Below are 13,106 nucleotides of genomic sequence, written 5' to 3' on the forward strand. Positions count from 1 at the left end.
CGGTCTGTTGGTGGTGGAGATCCTAATCAACCTGCCCTGCCCTGCGGATAACGACCTTGTTCTCTGCCACCTTTCCATGGCAGTAATACCTAGTGTGGCGGCAACCTCCCCAATGGAAATTTGAAGGATCGTCAAAATCATCAGACAAACTCCTTATCAAAGTACACCCAAACAAGAAAGTCTGAGGCTCTGATTACAGAACTAAAATACAAAATGTAAGTTCCTGACCAATTCTAACTCTAGGCCCTAAGGGACAGGATGTTAAACAGGTAACCACTCATTAAATATTACAAATGTGCTGCACCAGAGGAATGTTATAATATGACATACTAAAATCAGCTGTTTGTGCTGGTCTATAAAAGTAAGGGGTAAATAACTGCCATCATTTTTTTCGCATAATATAACTACCCCAACATAAATTTATGCAAATGTAAATATTTATCCTGCTATAAAAATGCTGCATTTAATAATCTGCATAATACCTCCGTTGACCTATTGTGTATAGCGTGAAATAACCAGCATAATTCCTTTTGCAATATCTATGCAGTGTCATAATCAGGCTGAAATGTAGAAAACAGAGAGTAGCTGCCCAACTATAAAGTGCAGGTGCTTGAATTCGAAATTGCTTGCACATGTAAAAGCAGAAATTTCATTAAGGATTAGCTTCTTATAATTCCCCCCTACACGTCCTAATACCACAGGTCTTAAAACCTTTTTTTAACAGCATTACCTGGGACTTATTGAAGTGGGCACACTTATAACCTCAAAGTCTACATGAGACATCACCACTATATCTCCATGATGGTTGCTCTGCCAATGTTGGAAGGTGACCAAACTGAATAGACATCACTTTTCTCTTCATTTATGCTGGGAAGGTCAGGGTCAAGTACTCTGCTGTTTGCAAGCTTTATTTATTTTGAGGACTATCCCTGCATGCGAACAGTTGCGAAGCGTACTTTTTATCCTCTAGCAGGGAATGTTGTTTTCCGGCTTTATTTAATAGTTTCCGAAGGAAAGCAAAGGGAGTCGCATGTTCCATAGCTCTGTTACATTTGAGTCCAGTAGTGCCTTTAGGAGATATTGATTATATGTTGACTTATGATAATTGACTAGCACCAACCATACTGCACTGCTTAATTTAGATTGGTCTTTATTTTGTTTGATTTTATAGCAGCTTTTATGTATGCATACATTCTCTCTAGATTTTCATTGATCAAGCTGAATTACAAACTCACCTGTGCAGGTGATGCACTTTGGGTGAGTTGAAACAACTTCTTGTAGGCAAAAGCCTGAAGTTTGTTCAGTAGGGCACCATCTTTGCCTTGTAATACAATACTTGCATAGGACAGTGCAGTCAACATTTTTGCTGCTATTACGGTTAGCAATGGTTTCAAGACAGTCCTTCCAGCTTATTTGATAGTGTGCCGACGGCTATGACCAGGGCTTGCCCCTTTTTTAGCAAATACTGTTTATGATGCTGAAAATTAAATCGACTGGCAATATAAATGCCCAATTATTTGTAAGATTTAACCTCTTTCAATTGATGAACATCCAGCCAGATTTTAAGAGAGACCACCTTTCAACCCAATGACATGGTTAGTTTTTGTCACATTTATTTCTAATGTATTTATTTTTGCATAATTCCTTTACTCCTTAAACAATCTTTGAAGGTCCACCTTTGTTAGGCTCATAAAAACACCATGTCATCTGTGTAGGCAAAGTGCATCAGTTGGAGGGAAGCCAGGTGTGGGGGATGTGAATTGACATAATCCAGTTTTGGTTTTAGGTCTGCTGTGAATTGATTAAAGACGTAGGGGGCCAGAATACAACTCTACTTTAAACACTGAGGGGGTTATTATGACCAGAGTGGTGAGTGGAAATGTAGTGGTACTACCGCCAACATGCTGGTGGCACATAACGACAAATTATGACATTGGCAGGTTGGCTGCAACCAACCCGCCACTTCTCCAGTCATACCGCCATGGCGGTATCAGCAGCCGGGCTAGAGATCTCAATCTCCAGTCCGGTGGCTGGCATAGTACTGTCTACGGCATTATGGCCCTCATTATGAACATGGCGGTCCAATCCACACCGTCAGTGGTGGCGGTAGAAACCGCCAACAGAGGAGAGGTCCGGACTGCCAAATAATGAAACAACCGAAACTCACGCATCCCGCGCACCACCCACTGCCAGGAAAGGAGTCCCGCTGACGATGGCAGAGTCTGCCCACAAGCCGTCGGAAAGGCCCAACCCACCCACCAAATTATGAACCACCATTCCGCCGCCAGTTCCGGGGCGGGAACCACCGCCACACAAAGCCAGGGGGAAAAGAAACAAATAGAAGGAAACACTCACCGGAGTTCCACAAAACGTGCAGCGGTAGCCATGGACCGAGAGCTGCAGATCATGCCAGCCTTGGTCCTTGCCATAAATCTACATGACCGAGACCGCCGATGAAGATGACGACGGTAAGTACCGCAACCTACGACACAAGGGAGGAAAGGGCAAACTTACATAGCCACCCACTCCACCCACCCCGCAACGCCTCCCCAACCCCAACCCTTCCAAGCAGCACAAGTCAGACACCCCACACCAAGAGGAACATACCCAACCGAGGCCACTGCAACTTGGCCATAGTACATAAAATAGCCTCATACCCATAAATAATTTAAACAAACACCAGGATGGAACTGCGTACAGCCCAAACACGGGCCACATCAAAACTTTATTATGTAGCTCAGTGAGCTAAATGGTGCCAACAGGGCCAATGGCCAGTCCATCAAAAGTCAATTGTCCTTGGCCACAACTGGCCACACCTGACTCCCACAAGTGCTGGGTACTCCACTGAACAGGGCACCATAAGGCGATCCAGGCACCTCATGGAAGGGGGGCAGAGGGAGGTGGGGGTGATTTATTAGATGGGGGTGGGACTTAGACTTGCGTGAGGAGGTTGGAGGGGGGTGGGCTTCTCCTTTGAAGGGGTGGGGGCTGTTTGGCTCAGGCGGGGCAGGATGCCTTAGGCTCTGAGCGGGCCTTCTTCTTCACCGGAGAAGGGGCACGGGAATGGGAAGGCTGGACCGGGGTGGGCTGCGATGTAGAAGGAGCAGAAAGGGCAAGGAGGTGGGCACGTTTTGGGACAAGACGGGGCGGGCCAGTGGGTTCGAACAGGTCAGCAAGGGAAAGGAAAAGTTTTTTGGGAGCAATTGGGGTGGGCGTGGATGAGGGCATGGGAGTGGAGGCAGAGGGAGGTGATGTGTGGGGTGTAGGTTTGCATGTAGTGGGTGCTGGTGACGGCTCAGTATGCTGTGGTGTGGTGGATGTCTGATGGTTGGGTGTCTTGGTGCGTTTGATTGTTTTGGGAGGTGGGGGGGTGGACACATTGGGAGAAGACAAACAGCTAGTGTGGATGTATGTTGGGTGGTTGTCTGCAAGTCAGGTGAGTGTGCTGCATGTGTCAACAACAGTGGAGGTGGTGAGTGCAGGTGTGGTGTATGGGGTGTATGTATGGCTGTCTGCTATTGTGGTGAGTGCAGGAAGAGGAGCAGTAACAGTGAGTGAAGGTGCAGTGCATGAGGGTGTGGATGTAGAGGGGACAGACAGGGAGGCGGAAGAGCTGGGAAACACTGGGGGAAGTGGACGTTGTTTTGTGTGCAGGTGTCTGTTGGCTGTGTGAATGTTTGTGGTGGGATGTGTGGTGCTTGTGTTTGGAAGTGTGCTTCTTGTGTGTTGATGTGCCTGTAAGCGGGTCTGATTGTGTGCTTTGGATGAGTGAATGAGTGGGGTGCTGGAAGGGGTAGAGGAGGTTGGGAGGGGACGGAATGGCCAGGGAAACTGGCTGCCATCAAAGAGGAGGCTAGAGCCTGAAAAGATCTCTGTAGGGCAGACACGGCACCATGAATGACATCCAGATAGGCATTTGTCTGCTCCTCATCTGATGCTAGCCCCTGGATCGCATTGACAATGGTTGTCTGCCCTACAGAGATGGTTCTCAGGAGGTCAATAGCCTCCTCTGTGAGGGCAGCAGGGCTGACTGGGGCAGGGGAGGAGGTGCCTGGGGCGAAGGAGACGCCCACCTTTCTGGGAGGGTGGGCACGGGCAACTCAGTGGGGAGCAGAAGGGAGGGCGCTGATGGTACGGGGTGGCAGAAGATCTCACGGTGGTGGTTTGTCCACTAGTGTCCGCCACCACCGGACGACCCCCATCGGAGGAGCATTCAGAGTCACTACCTCCTGTAGTATTAGCCTCCCCCGTGGAAGTCCCCTCACCTTCCCACCCACTGGTCCACTGGGTGTCCGTTGTCTCTGCATCAGAGGATCCGTGGGCCGCTGCCTCCCCACTTGGCGGTGCCTCTGCTCCCTCGCCTGATGTTGATGCTGTACCAGATAATCACAAGAGAACAGGGATGGGGAGACAAAACAGAAGAGACACTTGTAAGTAGCTGAATGGTGATACACAATGGCCAGACATACACCTACCCAGCAGACACACCAAACAGGCAGCACCCTGCACTAGGCCCATGACCATGGCCCTGACTACTGAGCAGTATACTGACCTACACCCATATCCTGTAATTGTATTGGAGCTGAGGTAGGTGAAACCTGACAGGGACACCCCTACACCCTTTGGAGAACAGACAGTAGCTGGACACAAGTCAAAACCCCTGCTCTAAGCACCATGAGCCCTATCCCACACACACTCATCCTTCCAGGCTGAAGTATGGGCTGTGAGTACTCACCCCCTTGTGACTGCTGTGCAGCCTTCAAGTGCCCATCCAGGTCCGGGTACTCCACTGCCAGGATCCTTCGCATGAGGTGGGTCAGTGCCCGACGGGCACCCCTTCCACGTTGGGAGGACTTCCCCAGCTGGGCCTCAGTGATCTTCCGCGCCCAGCGCCGCAAGTCCTCCCACCTCTTTGACAGTGGTTGCTCCGCCGGTTGTAGACCCCCAGGGTCCATACTTCCTTTGCGATGGCATGCCAATGTGCCCTCCTTTGGTGGGCACTGACCTAGTAGGGAGACACAGAAATGGAACACAGAGGTCAGGCACCTGCACGATGGCAACAGCTGGCAGATTGTCAGACATAGGACAGACAGTACTCCCAGACATGCAGGACAGTGGCATGCAGCATTCCATGCACCAAGCCCCATCCTGGCTCACAGGAGCACACATCTGAGCAATCCACTCCATCCATCACTCACGCAGTGCCCCCCAAACCCGGACTCACCTGTACCTCTGGCCAGCTGTAGAGTCTGCTGTACAGGGGCAAAACCCCTTCCACCAGTTTCTCCAGCTCTTCCTGGGTGAAGGCCGGGGCCCTTTCCCCTGCACCAAGTGGAACATCCATAGCCAGAGGCAGGCCACAGCAGTTCACAGAGTGGAGTACTTGTCTGCACAGGATCAGGGAGTCAAGTGATCAAACGATGACGAATGCACGTACATTTCACGGCGGTATGCACCATCACTGCCGCCGGCGATCATGACACGCCAGGATTCCCCATTGGCATCCATGTTATCCAGTGAGGGTGCGAACAGCGTTCAACACCGCCGTACCCTGTGACGTCAACCGCTAGCGGTCTTAGGTCACTTCCACAACGAAGGGGCAGAACTACATTGGGCAGACATTTTGTCATCACCTATGCATCTTGAAATTCATAATACTCACAATGCTGGGCCTACTAGCCATATGAATCACCTAGGGCTCTATCCATTGAGTATATAATCACACATGATCTACTCCGTTCCCTCTTAGTGATGTACATGTACATCTGTCAGGTTGCAGTTATTGTAGACACTACTATGAAGAATGCAGTGAATGTGTGTAGCAAATATGCCAGTGTATGTGTGCATGTGACTCCTTTTTCTTAGCCCTCACAGGTACCGATCCTTGTGGCGAGGAAGGGCACCATCAGTGTACAGACCACTTGTGGATTAGGGGACCATGGTGGAGCGTCAGATCATAATCACCTACAGACTCACACGTGCAACTATTCAGGACCTAGGTGCATTTCTGGATCCTGCACGACTCCCGGAAATTGTAATAAACATGCCATTCCAACTGAGTTGCAGGTGCTCTCCGCACTCCATTTCCTGGCCACAGGCTCTTTTCAAGTGACAGTGGGCATGGGATCTGGTTTCCCACAGCCAATGTTCAGCCAGGTACTGACAAGATTTCTGAATGCACTTGTACAACATCTGCAATCCTATGTGTGATTCCCCAGAGTGCTGACTTCCCTGCCATCAAGTCTGACTTCTATGCCTTTGCAAACATTCCCCATGTTATAGGTGCCATTGATGGCACCCACATACCCATCATCCCCCCAAGAGTGAGTGAACAGGTGTACAGAAACTTTCACTCTGTGAACATCCAATTGGTATGTACTGCAGACCAGTACATATCCCATGTGAATGACAGGTTCTGTCCATGATTTATTTGTTTTGAGGAACAGTAGTGTGCCACAGAAGATAGAACAACTGCAAGAGGACAGAAGGTGGATCATAGGTAAGTTTGTCTGTCACTAACTGACACATTGCAGAAAAACAGCCTGTCTGGCTAGGGACATTACAATGATGACTCTGTATTGACCATTTCTCTAGGTGATTCTGGCTATCCAAACTTGCGTTGGCTCCTGACACCAGTGAGGAATCCCAGGACGGATGCAGAGAGGAAATACAATGAGGCCCATGGACGTAGTAGGAGGGTGATAGAGCGTACTATAGGTCTCCTGAAGGCTAGATTCCGGTGCCTACATATCTCTGGGGGTTCCCTGGCCTATGGGCCTGATAAGGTGTGTAGAATAGTTGTGGCCTGCTGCATGCTGCACAACGTGGCAGTGAGACATTCAATCCCCCTTTTGGAAGTGGAGGGTGCTATAGACCCTGATCAGTTACCTCAGAGAGGTGAGGAGAGTGATGGTGAGGATGAGGAAGGGGAAGACGTCAATTTCAGGAATCAACTGATACAACAATACTTCCAATAACTTTGTGGGACTTCAGCCTGTAAATGTGGTTAGTGACTGAAAGTGTAAGTGTGCCATGTCATCTAAGGGGAATTGGTCATGATAGACGAGACATGGACCTCTTCAGCATGGTACTGACAGACAATATATGCATTCCCTTCTTGATTAATTTGAAACACACATTACCACCACCATGCACAAATTGACAATAAAGTTGTTCCCTGCCAGTTACATCCATTCTCCACTTTGTTAAAAATTGAAGACAGGGGACAGTGTTACAGGTGAAATATGTTGTTTATAGGTATAATACACTCAAATGTGCTATGTACAGTGATGGAAGTCTTAATGGTTGGGTGTCCTCAAAATCGACTTGGTAGCTGGACTGTTTGATGTCATAGGTGGGTCCTATTTGCAGTTTAGTACTTTATTCAGCGCTCAGCAAAGTGCAGTTGGTGAATGGGTGGGATGGTTGCTTGGCAGTAGTAGCAGTGCCAATTGTTGGAGGGTGGCTTGTTCTTAGCTGGGTTTCGAGTGCCATATCTTGGCCTGAGACTACGTTTGGGCGCCTGCAGTGGAGCTTCTTGGGGTGGCATGGTTGGGCCTTGTGATTTCTGGGAAGGTATTTTCTGTGCTGTTTCAGCTGCTTGGGTCATCTGTTGCTGGTTGTCCAGGGCTGTTGTGGGGTGTCTGAGTGTTTGTTTACCAACTGCAGCAGTGCTCCAGCAATGGTGGCCATTGTGGCATTGTGTTCTTTCCACTGCTCCATGGCCTGTTGGTGTTGTTCCAGCTGCATCCTCTGACTTTGCTCCAGGGTGGATACAATCTGTGCCAACCTGTCTTGGGTATGTTAGTAGGCCCCCAATACCTCTGCAATGACGTCCTGGGCTGCTGCATCTATCCTGACCCACTGGGGCACTTGATCTTGCACTGGCCCCCTGTGCCTGTGTCCCCTGCGCAGGTCTTGACATGCCACTTGTACTGGAGACCTCGTCTTCTTGCATGTTGGGGGTGGGAGACTGTGGCCTCTGTAGCTGTGTTCCACCTGTTTGTGCCCTGGGTCCACTGGTGTGGGTACACCTCCCCTGGACTGCTGGTCTTGACTGGGTTTTAGGGGTGACAATGTTTTCCTGGGTGGGACTGCTGCATGGTGAGCATCCAGGGCTGTGTGAGGGGCCTGCCTGCTCATCAGTGTCCAGGGATCCTTCACCAGTGCCCTGTGATGTGCCTCTGTCTCCCTGGAGTACTGTGGCACTCCTTGTCCCCTCCATTAGGGTTGCATGGGTGGTGGTGCCTGTTGGGGGACATAGAAATGTATGTTACATAGGCATGAGGGTTTGAGGTGTACTGACTGTGCAATTTTGTGCTGGTGTGCCTTTCAGTGGCCTTCCAGGGTGCCTTTGTGACATGGACATTGCATTTAGTGGCAGTGGTGGGGTTACATTATGGTGGGGGTAATTATTCTATTGTGGGTACATGCAGGGGTGGGTGGCTATGCACAGCAGGAGTGATGTGGGCCTGGTAGTGAGTTGTGGGGGATGCAGGGTGGTGAATGTGGTGGGTAATGGCAGGATGGGGTGGGGTCTAGGTGGGTGTGGGTGGGGTGGGGTGGTGCATGCATTACAGGTCTGGTGTATATGGGGTAATTGTAGATGACTTACCCGAGTCCATTCCTCAAGTGAGTCCAGTGAGTCCTCTGGGTGCAGAATGGTGAGTACTTTCTCCTCCAAGACTGTGTAGTCGGGTGGATGGCAGTCCTCCCCCAGTCTTCTGCACTGAGATGTGGTGCCTGGATGCCATGGCTCAGACCTTCCCCCGCAGGTCGTTCCATCTTTTGCGGATGTCATCCCTGGTGCGTGGATGGTGTCCCACTGCATTCACCCTGTTCACAATGGTCTGCCACAGCTCAATTTTCCGGGCGATGGGTGTGTGCTGCACCTCGGACCCGAATATTTGTGGCTCCACTTTTAGACTCTCGTCCACCATGGTCCTTAGCTCCCTTTCGGTGAAGTGTGGATTTCTGGGGGGGACATGGTGAGGGTGGTGGATGGTGTCGGGACTGGGGACGGGGTTTGGGTGCTCCTGTGTGGGTCGCTATGCGTGTCCTGTCTGCTGGCGTTCTCTGTCTGGCTCTGGTGCTCTCCGTCTTCTGGTCCTGGTTTCGTTGCAAGGGATTGTGGGGGTGTGTCTGGGGGTGTTTTATGGTGTTCTGGATGTGTGTCAGGTGTGTGGGTGCTAATCCTAGCCAATGTGTGCACTGGTTGCTGTTGGGCCCACTTGCTGCCCGTGGTGGTCGCAGCCACCAATGGTCGTCCGGCCTCCACTGTCCGCCGAGGTGATTTGTGCATCATTATTTGGAGGGTGGGATATGGGTGTGCTTTGTGGTGGCGGACTGGGGTGGGCCAGGATTTCCGCTGACAGGGTCCTGGCTGGGAGTGGTGGTCTTGGAATTTTTGGCCGGGTTGGGTTTTTCGATTATTATATGGTGGGTTTCCATTCGCCGCCGCCGGCAGGATTCTGTTCACCGCCGCTACGGCGGACGTTCCCGCCATGTTCATGATGACCGCCTATGAGCCTGCCTACCACCATGGTTTTTGTGGCATTAGCAATGTCACGGAAACCATGGCGGAAGGCCCTACCGTGTGAGTAGGCAGCTCCCCTACCCCCAACATATACCTGACACCCCCTCCATCTAACCTCACCCCTCCGATCCTCACAGACTCCCACCCCCTCTGATCGTAACACACACCCACCCCCTCCGATCCTCACACTCCCTCCACCCCCATACACGCACACACCCGCAGACACGCACCACGCATACACCCAATCACTCACACTGGCATACATGCATTCATACACACACTGGCATACACACATTCATACTCACACTGGCATACACATATTCATACATGCATATTTCCAGACACACTCACACACATTCTTACAACGATCATACTGACACACGCATACAACCATGCAAACAACACAACACACTCAGACGCATTTACACACACACTCACACATTCATGCATACACTCAGACACACACACACACAATACCCTCCACTCCCTTACCCCCTCCCCTGTCAGAAGCCTGACTTACCTTGGTCAGGGAGGTCTACCAGCAGGGAACATGAAGGGGCACTGCTGCCGCCAGCAGCGCCCCACCAGCAGAACAGCACCAGGCTGTATCACAGGTCATGATACAGCTTGTGGCATTCAACTGTTGTGGATACCTTGCCACCTTGTCTGTTGGGGGTGGGGGGCAAAGGGACTCTCCAGGCCCCACAACACTTTTTTTCATTTTTACAATGAAATTGTGGTAGATCCATTGTCTGCAGTAAACCTTAGTGAAAAAGTTGCTCCCATGCTTAAAACATCACCCTCAGGGTGGGGCATGTCCCAGGGAGGAAAGGGGGTTGTGCATCTCCCCAAGCCATGCGAGTGTCTGGGATCCCATCCCATGGGGCAGCAATTAAAATTAAGGGAAGGAGGCATGCAGCTAGAAAGGCCCCAAGGATCCAGTCCCTTGTGGCCCGCTCATTGGTTTGGTCCCAGATAGCCCAACCTGGTACACTGTGGCGGTCATTCTGACTGCGGCGGTCGGCAGTCGCCACCCGCCAAGCGGTTCCCGCCGAAAGACAGCTCTGCGGTCAAAAGACCGCGCCGGCCATTCTGGCTTTCCCGCGGGGCCGGCGGGCGACCGCCAGAAGACCGCCGGCCGGCCCAGCGGGAAAGCCCCTTCAACAATGAAGCCGGCTCGGAATGGAGCCGGCGGAGTTGCAGGGGTGCGACGGGTGCAGTTGCACCCGTCGCGATTTTCACTGTCTGCAAAACAGACAGTGAAAATCTTTGTGGAGCCCTGTTAGGGGGCCCCTGCACTGCCAATGCCAGTGGCATGGCCAGTGCAGGGGCCGCCAGGGGCCCCACGGCACCCGTTCCCGCCATCCTGGTTCTGGCGGTGGACACCGCCAGAAACAGGCTGGCGGGAAGGCGGTCGGAATCCCCATAGGGGTGCTGCAAGCAGCACCGCCATGGCGGATACCCTGGGCCAGCGGGAAACCGCCGGCTCCCCTTTTCTGACCGCGGCTTTACCGCCGCAGTCAGAATCGCCCAGGAAGCACCGCCAGCCTGTTGGCAGTGCTTCCGCCGCCCTCCGCCATGGCGGTCCAGGGTCAGAATGACCCCCTGTGTCTCTATCTGTGTGAGCATGGGCAGAGAATACTTGTATGCCTCCACCTGCTGAGAACTGCAGAAATGTTCCTGTCTGGTTGGTGCACACATTTCTAACCCTACCCACATTCTTGCAGGTAGGGAAAGAGTTAGGGGCATATTTGTAATGCCCTAGCACCACCTTGTGCCACATTAATGTCATTATTTGTTTATGTTAATGTGGCCCAACAAGGCCGAAATCCCCACGCTGTAGTCACACGGTGGCGCAATGCATGCATGCCACTCCGTAACCCTTTGCGCTACATTATGCCTGCGCCAGGCTTAATGTATGCAAATGGGGTGTTCCCCCACTAAGGGAGCCAGAAAAATTGTGTAAAGAAATCTATGAGATTTCCTTGCAACATTATTTACTGAACTTTTAATGCCTGCTCAAGAGCAGGCATTAACAGTGGGCTTCCATTCTTAAGAATGTGGCCCTATGTACTATGTAGGAGTTGCACTAATATTTTGGTGCCACTCCTGCAGAGTACATCAATAGCGTCATGAGAAATGACGCTATTGCCCCCTACCCTGCACCATGGTGTGCCATAATTTAAATATGGGGCACATATGGCGGTGGTAGGGGGTGCTAAGGGGTGCAGGGAAAGTGGCGCTGCAGTTGGTGCTTTGCCACTTTCCACAAATCTGCTCCTTATTACTTCCTCCCAGTGGAAACATAGAAAAAAAGCTCCCATTGGGAGAAAGGAAAGCTGGCTCCCGTTGTGTCCCCCCCACAGCTCCCAACAGTCAAAGTTTTGTGTGGCACCTACTTTAGACCCTGGGAGCTGGGGTCCCCAGGGACAGTACTAGATAGGATTATTTTAATGATGTCAGCCATGAGGTTAGGGTCTGCTGGGCCTTTTTGAGACTTGAGGAGTGTGGCAGCATGTCCCCCTCTCCATAAAAAAATATAATTTGCCCCGGGTAAGGGATTCCCTCCCCATATTAAAAAATAAATCAAAATAATTGCCAGCTCCTACAGGCACCCAGAAGGTGTGCTAGCAGGGTAGTCAGCGGGTCTGCAATGGCCCTGGATACCCTCCCCCAACAAAAAGAAAATGCAGTGTTTGTACCTTGTGGGCTTTAGTTTAGTATGGTAATAATATTTTACTTTCCATTTTAAAAAACCTCAGACATTCCCTGAAAAAGCAAAGGATAAAGGCACACTATAATTAGGTGAAAATGTCAGTTAAAATGTACCACTTTAAATTAACACTACCTCTAAAGTTCACCAGTTATAGTTATCTCAGGTAAATACAACACATGCACTTGTGCCCTTGTCATGCACTGCTAATTACCTGCCTTGCTTCATCACTTATGACATGTACGATGTCATCATTAATAACATCACTGCAACATCTGAATTAAAATAATTGATGACAACATTTGTATAGAGGGGGACCAATTGATAGTTACTTCAGAGCACAAGGTAATTTAACTTAACTGATATTTTCCCCTAATGATAACATCCGTTTAACCTTTAGTTTTTACACAACACACACACAACATGACATACCAATAATTATGAGGACCGTTCATTGACTGTAGTAGGGAAGGTTATAAAGCAGACCAAGACAAATATAATTGCACTTTTAGTTTTTTGAAACACTTGCTCGAAAGTACTCAAAAACACTATGGGGACCAGTCCTCATAATGCACCGTCCTCACAAGGATAGTGTTTGTCTTGAACTGACAGTGTTTTCCAATGCTAGGAGGACCAAACCAGTCCTCACAGAGTGGGCTATACATGCCTACACACCCACACACACACACACATAATATATACGCACCTCTAGGACCTTACCACCTAATTAAGTATAAACATAATATTTGAACAGTTTGCCTCCCTCATCTGTGATACATTTTACAGTCTTAGACATTTTCCTATACCTTTTATTCAACGGTATTTAGGTATAAAAAACATATTTTACAGGGACAGGTG

Source organism: Pleurodeles waltl, chromosome 2_1, assembly GCF_031143425.1.
Source record: "Pleurodeles waltl isolate 20211129_DDA chromosome 2_1, aPleWal1.hap1.20221129, whole genome shotgun sequence".
Classification (NCBI taxonomy): Eukaryota; Metazoa; Chordata; class Amphibia; order Caudata; family Salamandridae; genus Pleurodeles; species Pleurodeles waltl.